The sequence below is a fragment of the Salmo salar genome, chromosome ssa12 (genome assembly GCF_905237065.1).
Source record: "Salmo salar chromosome ssa12, Ssal_v3.1, whole genome shotgun sequence".
NCBI lineage: Eukaryota > Metazoa > Chordata > Actinopteri > Salmoniformes > Salmonidae > Salmo > Salmo salar.
Genome location: NC_059453.1, coordinates 47689574 through 47705631, shown reverse-complemented (window position 1 = coordinate 47705631; position 16058 = coordinate 47689574).

Here is a 16058-nt window from a genome sequence, read left to right as displayed (position 1 = left end):
TCAGTAGGGATTATTCAGTAAAATCTTTGTTGTCATTCAACGAGAGATGACTCATTTTCATGCACATTTATTTATAACTACTGCATTAAATGCAAGGGAAGCCAGCGAGCATTTGACCTCCCTTGATAGAAAAAGTATAAAAAATATGTTGCAATCAAATGAAAGTGCCAAAGATTTGTGGTGACTGTTAGGACAAGGGATAAAAGGTAAATGAGATCCAACTATTGCGTGAAGACGCACACCATACTGTAAGCATGAGTGAGGCCACAAAGAATGTGTCCAATAACTGACAATAATAGACAATTTCTGACCGCTTTCATATGGACACGTATTCATTATAATGCCATTATTGCACAATTCACAAGCACTCTTGGCGCCTATACTGATGTTTAGGCTACTGATATTTTGGGATATTTTCATCATTGACTGAGTGTCTTGCGGTTTGGGTATTTTTATTTGTTGTCATTATAAAAATAAGCTTTTACTGTGTTTCAATGCACATGCTTTTTGTTTCATAGTTCTGACAAAGGCACTTAATCACTTAAAATTCGGTGTTTTATATATAACATAAATGAATGAAAATGGTATTATGTTCATTCAAATATTTGCATTTCGTATTCTAATATTACCTAACACCTTCATAAACACATCCAAATGACATTGGCATTAAGGGGGGTCCAATGAGACAGTTCTAGATAATTTGATTAATTAGTACTTCTCGAGGCCTGGATATTCTACTGTTAAATATGCACACATAGCGCTATGAGGATGAAATACTCCGAACGGTTTTGTATTTTATGATATTTGTCTGAAAGTACTGCTAGAGTGCAAAATACACATATTTGGGAAAGGTCAGGGACAGGTGGGTTCTAGGTTTTTTATTGAAATTAAGTTATGGAAATTACAAAATTGAAAACTGGCAGATTGACGTTCTGGATGGTTCTAGTGTTAAATCAGATGAGGAGCAGGGGTCAGCAGCATTTTTCTAGTCTTTCTACAGATTTTCAACAGGATTCAAGTCTGGACTTTCACCTTCTTGTTCTGAAGCCATTTCAGAAATGATTTGGCTGTATGCTTGGGGTCATTGTCCTGTTGGAACGTAAATCTTTGCCCCAGTCTAAGGTTGTTTGCACTCTCATCATTGATTCTCATCAAGGACCTTTTGGCTTTGTTTTTCATGCTTAGTCTTTCATGTGCTTTTTTGCACACTCCAGGTGTGCGGTCATGTGCCTTTTTCTCAGGAGTGGCTTCCATCTGGCCACTTTCCCATGAAGCCCAGATTGGTGAAATTCTGTAGAGACTGTTGTCCTTCTGGCAGGTTCTCCCATCTCACCCAAAGAACTCTGTAGTTCTGTCGGAGTGGTCGTTGGGTTCTTGGTCACCTCCGTGACCACGGTCCTTCATGTCCTGTTGCTCAGTTTGGTCGGACGACCAGCTCTAGGCAGAGGCTGGGTAGTTCCATATTATTTCCATTTCCCAATGATGGAGACTACTGTGTTCATGAAAACCTTCAACACTCAGAAATTGTTTTTATACCCCCAGATATATGCCTCATCATAATTCTCTGAGAACTACAAACAGTTCCTTGGACTTCATGGTATATTCTGCTCTGACACGCATTGTCAACTGTTGGACCTTATATAGACAGGTGTGTTCTAAATCAAGTCCAAACTATTTAATTGGCCACAAGTGGGCTCCAACTGAAGTTCTAGTGGCATCTCAAGGACGATCAAAAGAAATTAGATGAGAGATGAGATATTTCTGTTTTTCATTTTCAATAAATTTGCCAACATTTATAAAAACATGTTTTCAGTTTGTCATTATGGGCTATTGTGTGTAGATGGTTGAGAGAATTATTATTTTTATTCATTTCGAATTCAGGCAGTAACACAATAAATTGTGGAATAAGTCCAAGGGGTATGAATACTTTCTGAAGGCTCTGTGCATATTTGGCCAAGACTATGTTAACACAGGGTTTTCCAAACTCGGATGTCAGGAAGCTTGGTCCCAGCGATGTACTGGGCCGTACGCACTACCCTCTGTAGCGCCTTACGGTCAGATGCCGAGCAGTTGCCATACCAGGTGGTGATGCAACCGGTCAGGATGCTCTCGATGGTGCAGCTGAAGAACTTTTTGAGGATCTGGGGACCCATGCCAAGTCTTTTCAGTCTCTTGAGGGGGAAAAGGTGTTGTTGTGCCCTCTTCGCAACTGTCTTGGTATGTTTGTACGTGATAGTTCATTGGTGATGTGGACACCAAGACATTTGAAACTCTCGACCCGCTTCACTTCAGCCCATCGATTTTAATGGGGGCCTGTTCAGCCCTCCTTTTCCTATAATCCACGATTAGCTCCTTTGTCTTGCTCACATTGAGGGAGAGGTTGTTGTCCTGGCACCACACTGCCTGGTCTCTGACCTCCTCCCTATAGGCTGTCTCATCATTGTCGGTGATCAGGCCTACCACTGTTGAGTCGACAGTTAATGATGGTGTTGGAGTCGTGCTCGGCCACGCAGTCGTGGGTGAACAGGGAGTACAGGAGGGGACTGAATACGCACCCCTGAGTGCTGAGGATCAGCGTGGCAACTGTGTTGTTGCCTATCCTTACCACCTGGGGCGGCCCTTAAGTAAGTCCAGGATGCAGATGCAGACGGAGGTGTTTAGTTCCAGGGCCTTTAGCTTAGTGATGAGCTAAACGCAGAGCTGTAGTCAATGAACAGCATTCTCACGTAGGTGTTCCTTTCATCCAGGTGGGAAAGGGCAGTGTGGAGTGCGATTGAGATTGCGTCATCTGTGGATCTGTTTGGGCGGTACGCAAATTGGAGTGGGTCTAGCGTTTCTGGCATGATGGTGTTGATGTGAGCCATGACCAGCCTGTCAAAGCACTTCATGGCTACAGACGTGAGTGCTACAGGATGGTAGTCATTTAGGCAGGTTACCTTGGTGTTCTTGGGTACAGGGACTATGGTGGTCTGCTTGAAACATGTAGGTATTACAGACTCGGCCAGGGACAGGTTGAAAATGTCAGTGAAGACGCTCGCCAGTTGGTTAGCGCATGCGTTGAGTACACGTCCTGGTAATCCGTCTGGCCCTGCGGCTTTGTGAATGTTTAACCTGTTTGGGATAGGGAGCAGTATTTTCATGGCGGATAAAAAACGTACCCGATTTAATCTGGTTACTACTCCTGCCCAGAAACTAGAATATGCATATAATTAGTAGATTTGGATAGAAAACACTCAAAAGTTTACAAAACTGTTTGAATGTGTGGGTATCGGCAAAATGTCCCGACTTGTCTGAATTGTCCTTGTTTTACTATCCTTGTGAAAAACAAACACACACTGTTAATAAACCCTGTCTCTGGCCCTGGAAGAGACGGAAACTCAGGGCACTTCACACCTACAGTGGGTAGAACAAGTTGCAGGTTTTCCTACTTACAAAGCATGTAGAGGTCTGTCATTTTTATCATAGGTACACTTCAACTGTAGGCTAAACTCCTACAGAGCAGTAATGCAGGCGAACAGGCAACATAGCACAAATGATAGCATACTGTAGTAAAGGCTAGAATAGCATAGGCAGTATAAACCAGGATGCTATTAGTGGCTAGCATATTGTACAATATGTACAGGGGGAGCTAGTAGACCAAGGGCTAGTAGGCCTAAGGCTATAGGTAATAGCACACAACAGTATGGACAGTAAGGGCAAGTTAGCATCAGTGTTGGCGGCTATAAAGGCTAGGATGCCAACAAGCAGCCTTGTTGGATGTGGCTATGACAATATCAGGAAGTGACCGGGTCGGCCATTTTTACGTGAGGATATACAATGACATGACTGGCAGCCATCTTGGCCCATAAAAAAGAATGGGGAGAGATTTTCCCTCTTGGCTGAACATAAAAGTACACAGAACTATGCTAAAGAGCAGACTGTGTGAAGTATTCTTATTTACAATGACAGCCTACCCCAGCCAAACCCGGACGACGCTGGGCCAATTGTGCGCCGCCCTATGGGACTCCCAATCACAGCCGGATGTGAAACAGCCTGGATTCGAACCAGGGTCTGTAGTGACGCCTCTTGCACTGAGATGCAGTACCTTAGACCGCTGCTCCACTCAGGAGCCCTATATAACATGTATACAGATCAAATACACACAAACCCCTAACAAAGTCCACTTACCTGTTCAGTGATGCACTAACACACAGTTGGGGAAGTCCAAGGAAGGCTTGTCTGTTCAGGAAAGGTCCAGTGATGAGATGTATGTAATGAAGGACAGGAGTTTACAGAGACCTCAACCTGCCTTCCTTTAAACAACTAAAGCACAAGCAGGAATGGGGGTCTGTTACCCCTAGCAGGTAGAGCCTGTGATTGGCTGGCCCTGGTCAGCTGACTGAGTATACTGGCAAACTGGTCCCTAACACATAGGAGTGAAGTGCCCTATTCCACTGAATGATAGGGTCAGACTGAGGCGGGGGATGGTAGCCAACCTCAGCAGTAAAAGGCTTCAAAGTTTGTGTCTCTTCCAGGGCCAGAGGGTTTTTAAAACACACACACACACACACACACACACACACACACACACACACACACACACACACACACACACACACACACACACACACACACACACACACACACACACACAATCACCAATGAGAAAAGTGGACAGCTGACAGGACACATTGAAATCTCACGGCATGATACATTCGGAGTGCGATGACACAGCGTTGTGCATTTTTACCTTCCCTCTCCTCCATACTTGTCAAGGAGAGGTTCTGTTGCATAACGACAGTTTGATTCCCTCTGCCCAATCAGGAAACAGAGTGACTGTTATCTCCAGACCACGATAGACCAGATGTGACCTGACATCCTCATAGAATGTCATCAGGTCTCTCAACTACGCTCATTGAAATGTCGGCCCAACTGAGCCGACATTATAGACAATGTCAGCTATCACATTTTTAATCCATCAAATTATCTCAGTGAGACTGTCGACAATGACAACAAGTACGAATATGGTGATGTTGAGGTAAATCAAATCCTCTTAACCTGTTATGGATAGGGGGCAGTATTTTCACAGCCGGATAAAAAACGTACCCGATTTAATCTGATTATTACTCCTGCCCAGAAACTAGAATATGCATATATTATTAGCTTTGGATAGAAAACACTCCAAAGTTTCTAAAACTGTTTGAATGGTGTCTGTGAGTATAACAGAACTCATTTGGCAGGCCAAAACCTGAGAAGATTCTGTACAGGAAGTACCCTGTCTGACCATTTCTTGGCCTTCTTTGCCATCTCTATCCATTACAGAGGATCTCTGCTGTTACGTGACACTTCCTACGGCTCCCATGGGCTCTCAGAAGGCGGCAAAAAGCTGAATCGTGGCTTTGCAGGCTCTGGTTGAAACAAAGTAGCGCGTTTGGGTAGTGGCTGGTTCCAGTACTGTGAGACTCAGGCGCGTGCCCGCGTCGACCGAATGCTTTGTTTTCTTTCCTCTGTTTACCTAAACGCAGATTCCCGGTCGGAATATTATCGCTTTTTTACGAGAAAAATTGCATAAAAATTGATTTTAAACAGCGGTTGACATGCTTCGAAGTACGGTAATGGAATATTTAGAAATCTTTTGTCAAGAATTGCGCCATGCTCGTGACCCTTATTTACACTTTGGATAGTGTCTAGAACGCACTAACAAAACACCGCTATTTGGATATAACGATGGATTATTTTGGACCAAACCAACATTTGTTATTGAAGTAGAAGTCCTGGGAGTGCATTCTGACAAAGACAACAAAGGTAATCAAACTTTTGTAATAGTAAATCGGAGTTTGGTCAGGGCTAAACTTGGTCGGTGTCTAAATGGCTAGCCGTGATGGCTGGGCTATCTACTGAGAATATTGCAAAATGTGCTTTCACCGAAAAGCTATTTTAAAATCGGACATATCGAGTGCATAGAGGAGTTCTGTATCTATAATTCTTAAAATAATTGTTATGTTTTTTGTGAACGTTTATCGTGAGTAATTTAGTAAATTCACCGGATGTTTGCGGGGGGTATGCTAGTACTGAACGTCACATGCTAATGTAAAAAAGCTAGTTTTTGATATAAATATGAACTTGATTGAACAAAACATGCATGCATTGTTTAACATAATGTCCTAGGGTTGTCATCTGATGAAGATCATCAAAGGTTAGTGCTGCATTTAGCTGTGGTTTTGTTTTTTGTGACATTATATGCTAGCTTGAAAAATGGGTGTCTGATTATTTCTGGCTGGGTACTCTGCTGACATAATGTAATGTTTTGCTTTCGCTGTAAAGCCTTTTTGAAATCGGACAGTGTGGTTAGATTAACGAGAGTCTTGTCTTTAAAATGCTGTAAAATAGTCATATGTTTGAAAAATGGAAGTTTTCGGATTTTAGAGGAGTTTGTATTTCGCGCCACGCCCATCATTGGATATTGGAGCAGGTGTTCCGCTAGCGGAACGTCTAGATGTATTAACAGAATTTGTTCTTAACTGACCTGCCTAGTTAAATAAAGGTTAAATAAAACTTTTTAGAACACTTTCAATTCATTCCAGGTGTAAGAACACAAGAGAAGTGAATGCATCATTTATTGTTACTGTAACAACAGAGTCATCTTAAGTAATTGTATCTACAGTTGAAGTCGGAAGTTTTCATACACTTAGGTTGGAGTCATTAAAACTCGTTTTTCAACCACTCCACAAATTTCTTGTTTACAAACTATAGTTTTGGCAAGTCGGTTAGGACATCTACTTTGTGCATGACACAAGGCATTTTTCGACCATCCGCCCAAGGGTAGAGCGGCGGGTGAGCGCCTCTACCATCTGAGGCAGGAGACGAGGAGCGCCCAGGAGTTCGCCCTGGAGTTTAGGACCCTGGCTGCCGGCGCGGGATGGAACAACAGGGTCCTGATCGACCATTATCGTTGCAGTCTGCGCGAGGACGCCCATCGGGAGCTGGCCTGCAAAGACACCACCTTCACATTTGACCAGCTGGTGGACCTGTCCATCCGGCTGGACAACCTGCAGGCTACTCGCGGACGTTCAGATCGGGGTCTGGTGGTTCCATCCTCCCGCACCCCCTCTCCAATACCCATGGAGCTGGGAGGGGCGGTGCGCAGGGAGACAGGAGGGGGTCCCCACTCGTGCACCATCTGTGGCCGCAGAGGTCACACTGCCGGTCGGTGCCGGGTTGGTTCCTCTGGGAATCGAGGCAGCAGGCAGGGCGCTCTGGCGTTACCCCAGGTGAGCCAGCACCATTCTCACCCAGAGCCCTCTGTTGTACATATGTTTGTGTCTGCTACGTTCCCTGAATTTTCCCCGCATTCCCAGCATAAGGCCCTCCTCGATTCAGGCGCGGCTGGGAATTTTATTGATAGTGCTTTAGTCTATAGTTTAGGGATCCCTATTGTTCCTGTGGATGTGCCCTTTCCCGTTCACGCCTTAGATAGTCGACCATTAGGGTCAGGGTTAATTAGGGAGGTCACCGCACCATTGGGCATGGTGAAGCAGGGGGGTCATACAGAGAGAATTAGTCTCTTCCTTATTGACTCCTGCGTTTCCCATGGTGCTGGGCCTACCCTGGTAAGCTTGTCATAACCCCACTGTTTCTTGGCCACAGAGGGCTCTCACGGGGTGGTTGCGAGAGTGCTCAGGTAGGTGTTTAGGGGTTTCTGTTGGTGCTACTACGGTGGAAAGTCCAGACCAGGTCTCCACTGTGCGCATTCCCCCTGAATGTTTCCGATTTGGCTCTCGCCTTCTCCAAAAACAAGGCGACTCAATTACCACCTCATCGGCGGGGCGATTGTGCGATAGATCTCCTGGTAGACGCCTCACTTCCCAGGAGTCACTTGTATCCCCTCTCACAGGCGGAAATGGAGGCTATGGAAACATATGTCTCCGAATCCCTGCGTCAGGGGTACATTCGGTCCTCCACTTCACCCGCCTCCTCGAGTTTCTTTTTTGTGAAGAAGAAGGAGGGAGGTCTACGCCCGTGTATTGACTATCGGGGTCTGAATCAGATCACTGTGAGGTATAGCTACCCGCTACCGCTCATAGCCACAGCGCTAGAGTTAATGCACGGGGCGCGCTTCTTCACTAAACTAGATCTCAGGAGCGCTTACAACCTGGTGCGTATCTGAGAGGGAGATGAGTGGAAGACGGATTTCAGTACCACCTCTGGGCACTATGAGTACCTCGTCATGCTGTACGGGTTGATGAATGCACCATCAGTCTTCCAAGCCTTTGTAGACAAGGTTTTCAGGGACCTGCATGGGCAGGGTGTAGTGGTGTACATTGATGACATTTTGATATACTCCGCTACACGCGCTGAGTATGTGTCCCTGGTGCGCAGAGTGCTTGGTCGCCTGTTGGAGCATGACCTGTACATCAAGGCTGAGAAATGCCTGTTCTTCCAACAGTCCGTCTCTTTTCTAGGCTATCGCATTTCCACCTCAGGGGTGGAGATGGAGAGTGATTGCATTGCAGCCGTGCATAATTGGCTGACTCCCACCACAGTAAAGGAGGTGCAGCGGTTCTTAGGGTTTGCCAAATACTACCGGAGGTTTATCCGGGGTATTGGTCAGGTGGCGGCTCCCATTACCTCACTGCTGAAGGGGGGCCCGGTACGCTTGCAGTGGTCAGCTGAGACGGACAGGGCTTTTAGTCACCTGAGGGCTCTGTCAACCTCGGCAACCGTGTTGGCCCATCCGGATCCCTCTTTGGCATTCATAGTTGAGGTGGATGCGTTCGAGGCTGGGAAAGGAGCAGTGCTCTCTCAGCGCTCGGGTACGCCACCTAAGCTCCGCCCCTGTGCCTTCTTCTCGAAGAAGCTCAGCCCGGCGGAGCAAAACTATGATGTGGGGGACCGGGAGCTATTGGCTGTCATCAAGGCCTTGAAGGCGTGGAGACATTGGCTTGAGGGGGCTAAACACCCTTTTCTCATCTGGACTGACCACCGCAATCTGGAGTACATCCGGGCGGCGAGGAGACTGAACCCTCGCAAGGCAAGGTGGGTCATGTTTTTCACCCGTTTTGTGTTTACCCATTCCTACCGACCAGGCTCCCAGAACGTTAAGGCAGACGCATTGTCCCGGCTCTATGACACAGAGGAGCGGCCCATGGATCCCACTCCCATACTCCCGGCCTCTTGCCTTGTGGCACTGGTAGTGTGGGAGCTGGACGCGGACATTGAGCAGGCGTTGCGTACAGAGCCTGCTCTCCTTCAGTGTCCGGCTGGGCGTCTGTACGTTCCGAATGCTATCCGCGACCAGCTGATCTATTGGGCCCATACGTCACCCTCCTCTGATCATCCTGGTATCGGTTGGACAGTGTGCTGTCTTGGTGGGAAGTACTGGTGGCCCACTTTAGCTAAGGACGTGAGGGTTTATGTTTCCTCCTGCTCGGTGTGTGCCCAGTGCAAGGCTCCTAGACACCTGCCCAGAGGTAAGTTACAATCCTTACCCGTTCCACAACGGCCATGGTCGCACCTGTCGGTGGATTTCCTGACTGATCTTCCTCCTTCACAGGGTAACACCACGATCCTGGTCGTTGTGGATCGTTTTTCTAAGTCCTGTGGAGCTCCTCCCGTTGCCCGGTCTCCCTAGGGCCCTACAGACTGCCGAGGCTCTATTTACACACGTCTTCCGGCACTATGGGGTGCCTGAGGATATAGTGTCTGATCGGGGTCCACAGTACACGTCGAGGGTCTGGAAGGCGTTCATGGAACGTCTGGGGGTCTCGATCAGCCTTACCTCAGGTTTTCACCCAGAGAGTAACGGGCTGGGCTTGAGAGACTTAATCAGGATGTGGGTAGGTTTCTGAGGTCTTATTGCCAGGACCGGCCGGGGGAGTGGGCAGCATTCATGCCCTGGGAAGAGATGGCCCAGAACTCGCTCCGCCTCTCCTCCACTAACCTTTCTCCCTTCCAGTGTGTATTGGGGTATCAGCCGGTTCTGGCTCCTTGGCATCAGAGTCAGACCGAGGCTCCTGCGGTGGACGAGTGGTTCCGGCGCGTGGAGGAAACATGGGAGGCCGCCCATGTCCACCTTCAGCGCGCCATACTGCGCCAGAAAGTGGGTGCAGACCATCACCGCAGTGAGGCCCTGGTGTTTGCCCCTGGGGACCGGGTCCGGCTCTCGACCCAAAACCAGCCCCTCTGCCTGCCCTGTCGGAAGCAGGGTCCGTGGTTTGTGGGGCCATTTAAAGTCCTGAGGAGAGTGAACGAGGTATGTTACAGGTTACAGGTTCCCCCTGATTACCGCATTAACCCCTCGTTCCATGTCTCTCCTCAGGCCGGTGGTGGCTGGCCCGCTCCAGGAGTCTGAAGTACGGGAGGTTCCTCCACCCCCTCTGGACATCGAGGGGCCCCGGGTTACTCCGTTTGTTCCATACTGGATTCGAGACGTCGGGCGAGGGGCCTTCAGTACCTCGGGGACTTGGAGGGGTATGGTCCGGAAGAGAGATGCTGGGTTCCGGTGGAGGACGTGTTGGATCCTTCTATGCTGCGAGATTTCCACCGTCTCCATCCGGATCGCCCTGTGCCTCACCCTCCGGGTCATCCCCGAGGTCGGTGCCGACGCGCTGCTGGAGCTGCGCGTCAGAGGGGGGGTACTGTCATGACTTCCACTGAAGTCAGTCCCTCTCCTTGTTCGGGCGGTGTTCGGGCGGTGTTCAGCAGTCGACGTCACCGACTTTCTAGCCATCACAGATCCATTTTTCATTTTCCATTGGTTTTGTCTTGTCTTCCTTCACACCTGGTTCCAATCCCATCAATTACATGTTGTGTATTTACCCTCTGTTTCCCCTCATGTCCTTGTCGGAGATTGTTTTATGGTATGTGATTGTGCTAGCATGTGTTGGTGTGCGACAGGTTTTGTACCCACTTTGTTATTTTTGTATATTTTGGTTTTTGGAGTTTGGTCAGCACTTATTAAACGACTCCGTTTATACCAAGTTTGTTCTCCTGCGCCTGACTTCCCTGCCATCAACACGCACCCATTACAATAACTCACTGTATCACAATTCCAGTGGGTCAGAAGTTTACATACACTAAGTTGACTGTGCCTTTAAACAGCTTGACAAATTCCAGAAAATGATGTCATGGCTTTAGAAGCTTTAGAGGCTAATTGACATCATTTGAATCAATTGGAGGTGTACCTGTGGATGTATTTTAAGGCCCACCTTCAAACTCTGTGCCTTTGCTTGACATCATGGAATAATCAAAAGAAATCAGCCAAGACCTCAGAAAAAAATTGTAGACCTCCACAAGTCTGGTTCATCCTTGGGAGCAATTTCCAAATGCCTGAATGTACCACGTTCATCTGTACAAACAATAGTACGCAAGTATAAACACCATGGGACCACGCAGCCGTCATACCGTTCAGGAAGGAGACGCGTTCTGTCTCCTAGAGATGAATATGCTTTGCTGCGAAAAGTGCAAATCAATCCCAGAACAACAGCAAAGGACCTTGTGAAGATGCTGGAGGAAACAGGTACAAAAGTATCAATATCCACAGTAAAATTAGTCCTATATCGACATAACCTGAAAAGCCGCTCAGCAAGGAAGAAGCCACTGCTCCAAAACCGCCATTAATGGCACATGGGGACAAAGACCGTACTATTTGGAGAAATGTCCTCTGGTTTGATGAAACAAAAATAGAACTGTTTGGCCATAATGACCTTCGTTATGTTTGGAGGAAAAAGAGGGAGGCTTGCAAGCTGAAGAACACCATCCCAACCCATGACACATGGGGGTGGCAGCATCATGTTGTGGAGGTGCTTTGCTGCAGGAGGGACTGGTGAACTTCACAAAATAGATGGCCTGATGACGAGGAAAGTTATGTGGATATATTGAAGCAACATCTCAAGACATCAGTCAGGAAGTTAAAGCTTGGTCGCAAATGGGTCTTCCAAATGGACAATGACCCCAAGCATACTTCCAAAGTTGTGGCAAAATGGCTTAAGGACAACAAAGTCAATGTATTGGAGTGGCCATAACAAAGCCCTGACCTCAATCCCATAGAAAATGTGTGGGCAGAACTGAAAAAGTGTGTGCGAGCAAGGAGGCCTACAAACCTGACTCAGTTACACCAGCTCTGTCAGGAGGAATGGGCCAAAATTCACCCAACTTATTGTGGGAAGCTACCTAAAAGGTTTGACCCAAGTTAAATAATTTAAAGGCAATGTTACCAAATACTAATTGAGTGTATGTAAACTTCTGACCCACTAGGAATGTGATGAAAGAAATAAAAGCTGAAATTAATCATTCTCTTTTCCTTTTTTCTGACATTTCACATTCTTTAAATAAAGTGGTGACTTTTTACTATGATTAAATGTCAGGAATTTTGAAAAACTGGGTTTAAATGTATTTGGCTATGGTGTATGAAAACTTCCGACTTCAACTGTAGATGTTGGCTCTAAAGACATGTTGGTGTAACTGCCCACTGGTCAAAAACTGGTTGAATCAACGTTGTTTCCACGTAATTTCAACCAAAACAATCCTTGCGGTGATGTTGAATCAAAGTGGAAAACTGATTGGATTTGCGCAAAGTAATCAACTTAAGGCCATTTCATATTTTTTTCCACCTAACTTTTAACCTATATCCAATTACATGGTGACATTTGTTGTTGATTTCATGTTGAATTCACGTTAGTTGACAACTCAACCAAATATAAATCAAAACTAGACGTTAAACTGACATCTGTGCCCAGTGGGTGATGACTAATGATTTCTCCAATTGGCCTTGACCGACATTGACATGTTGAAATTAAGTGTCCCGCCCACAGCAGACAAAAGATACCAGAGGATGTTGAATGTCTGCTATCTCTCTCTTTCTCTCATCCCTCTCTCTCCGTCTCTCTCTTTTTGTCTCTCTCGTCTGCTCTCAGACCTCTCCTACGCAGATTTGTAACCTCTCCTCTTTTGCAATTGTCTGTCTGCTGAGACAACTCTGTCTGCTCATTCTATTTTCTACCCATGTTTTTCAGGCTGGCTACTCATTCACGATTGCCAAAGGAGTCCATTTTCACTCCTCCTAAAACCACAATGGGGGAGAAAGTTTCAACAGACAGCCTCTGTAAATAGTGCCTAGTCAGACTTGCTGGTACCAGCTCGAAGCAGTGAGGGTTTTCAGCAAACTGTGTTCTATTTATGCCAATTGATTTTTTTATATATGCATACATGTACCATTATTACAATAAACTACATGCTTTTGGGGTTTAACTATGGTTAGAGATGTCACCCAGCCAATAGGAATAAACTGCATTTTATTGGAAAAAATATCAACAACTCATTATTTCAACTCATACATTCAACATTTTGCATAATGTAAAAAGTGCATAAACTACACTGTAACAGGTCAGTGGCTTTTTCAATGCGTGTGAGCTGAAAAGTAACCCAAAGGGTTTCCATGCAACACAGAATAAACATACTTATTCAACCATGTGACTATCAACTTTTACACATGATTTGATTAGTCAACTGTTGACTTAGCATACCTTGCAGATGTATTTGCTGGTTTGGGCTTTAATTAGCAATTCTCCCAGGGGGGAAAAGACACTGTTGGTCTTATTCGGACTTCCTGAGTACTAACACCCAATTAATCATGTGTTTCCACACTCCCAGTCCATATCATTACACAATCTGACCATGAGACAGAGAGTTAGAGAGAGAAAGAACGAGAAAGAACGAGAAAGAATGAGAGAGAGAGAGAGACAGAGAGAGAGAGAGAGAGAGAGAGAGAGAGAGAAGGGGGGTGCTTCTGGCTTCCATCTCTCCTTACAGGTCAACTCTCTGACATAGTGCATGGGGAGGAAGTTTTACAATGGCACATACTCTGGTAATGGCCTACAGATGTGTTCGAAGAGTTTAGCTCTCCAAAAAGGATATCCTGATGGACCGCTTGGTGTACCTGCCAAACCCTCACAGAGACAGCACAAAACAAAATAGCAGAGAGACTGAAGGCCCCATATGAGAACATTATCCATGTATAAGCCCAGTCTTCCTGACGCTAGAACACAATAAAGAATGTTCTAGAGAATTAATTTAGACACGAGGCTACATAGCAGTAATTACAGAGGATATGGTTTGATTTAGAACAGATTACATATCCAAAGGGTAAATCATGATTGCATGAGCAATTATTTTCGTGAGGGATAATATTTAGTATATGATAAAGAACAGGGGCAGTTTCAGACAGCCATAGTGTCATACTGCCACATTTTTTAACAGACAACACCATAGATACTGTGAATGAGAAACTCTCTTTTCACTCATTTGATATTTTAATACTCATGATATAGCTTTCGTGAGCTACCATTTTTTTGCTTTATGACCATGGTTCAAAGGGTTCTCGGATCTCCATGACAAGCAGCAAAAAAAGTAAATTAAATGTTAACACAGAGTCCTCCTGGACAGAGAAAATAGGTATGAGTGCATCAGTTAATATTTAACAGTTAATATGTTGGCACATGGCCAACTGTCAGTAGTCTTGGACTTGAAGACAACAACACAGAGCAAAATAATGGGGACATAGAACATGAAACTCCCTCTATTGTGTCCTCACTCCTACTGTGAAACACCAATGACCTGGGTATATTCTGTGAGGTGAAACATTAAGAACGTTGTGGACATGTAATGAATAGAGATGATACAACTCCCTGTTCCACATGAACTGTTTGTTCTTTCTAAACACATTTCTATCTGAACATTCTTCAGTGTTGCACCCTTCTGAACAGGACCCAGGTTTCTATGAGAGGTCAAAATGATAGTCTTGTGCACAATATGACAGCTGTGCATTTGAATAAACAGATGTTTGTTTCTTATTTTCCAGACCGCAAACATTGTTTTGTTGAATGTGAGTAATCATTCTTGGAGCATGTGATACTGCAACCTTAGCCTGGCCTTATCATCATTTTACATTTGGTGTTAGATGTGGGATCCAGTTGAAAATCACAGCATAAGAAGAATTTTGTTGTTGTTGCAAGCATTCCATTAATGTGACATTCATGTATTGCTTGGCTGTAAATTGAATATGCAAATGGTATTGTGTGTGGTGGTTGGCTGATTTCCACTAATGGAGAGGGAGGTGCCTAAAAGAGGGCATGTGATTTTGTGTGAGAGCCACCCTTTGTTGCATATTTTCCTCCCAAACAGGAAATGGCGACACCTGGATGTATTGTCTATCTAATTCAAGGGAAAAGTGCCTATTCTGTGGGTACAACCAAACTAAAAGTGGCTAATGCATGTCTCAGTCACTCCATTAGCTATTTTTACTACTGATATAGATTTCACCCTACTCTTGACCTCTTCCTTTTATTTTTTTCCCCTTTTTCTCCAAATTTCAATTATGATCTTGTCTCATCGCTACAACTCCCCAACAGGTTCGGGAGAGGCGAAGGTCAAGTCATGCGTCCTCCAAAACATGACCAGGCAAACCAAGCTCCTTAACACCCGCCCACTTAACCCAGAAGGCAGCTGCACCAATGTGTCGGAGGAAACACCGTTCAACTGACAATTGAAGTCCGCCTGCAGGCGCCTGGCCTGTCACAAGAAGTCGCTAGAGCACGATGAGCCAAGTAAAGCCCCCCCAGCCAAACCCCCCCCTAACCCGGACGATGATGAGCCAATAGTGAGCCGCCATATAGGACTCCCGGTCACGGCCAGGTGTGACACAGGCTGGGATCAAACCTGGGTCTGTAGTGATTCCTCAAGCACTGCGATGCAGTGCCTTAGACCACTGCGCCACTCGGGAGGCCCCTCTTGAGCTCTTTCAATACAAAACGAATCAACTAGATCAATGTCCTTTGGCTGTGCCTAGTGAGCTGATTTCAGACAGAAAGCGCTTGATGTTTGTCATGCACAGCTAACCTTGAGGTTGTCTGAAGACCATCAAGTCAATGGGAACACTGATACTGCACGGGTACATATGTCTTCCTGTATACATTGGCAGATGTTTGCGAGTGTACACAATGTTTTCAAAATTAAATGAGGTCACAAAAACGTTGGTGTCCTTTGACTGAGATATAACTCATACAATATTTATTGCACTGCAC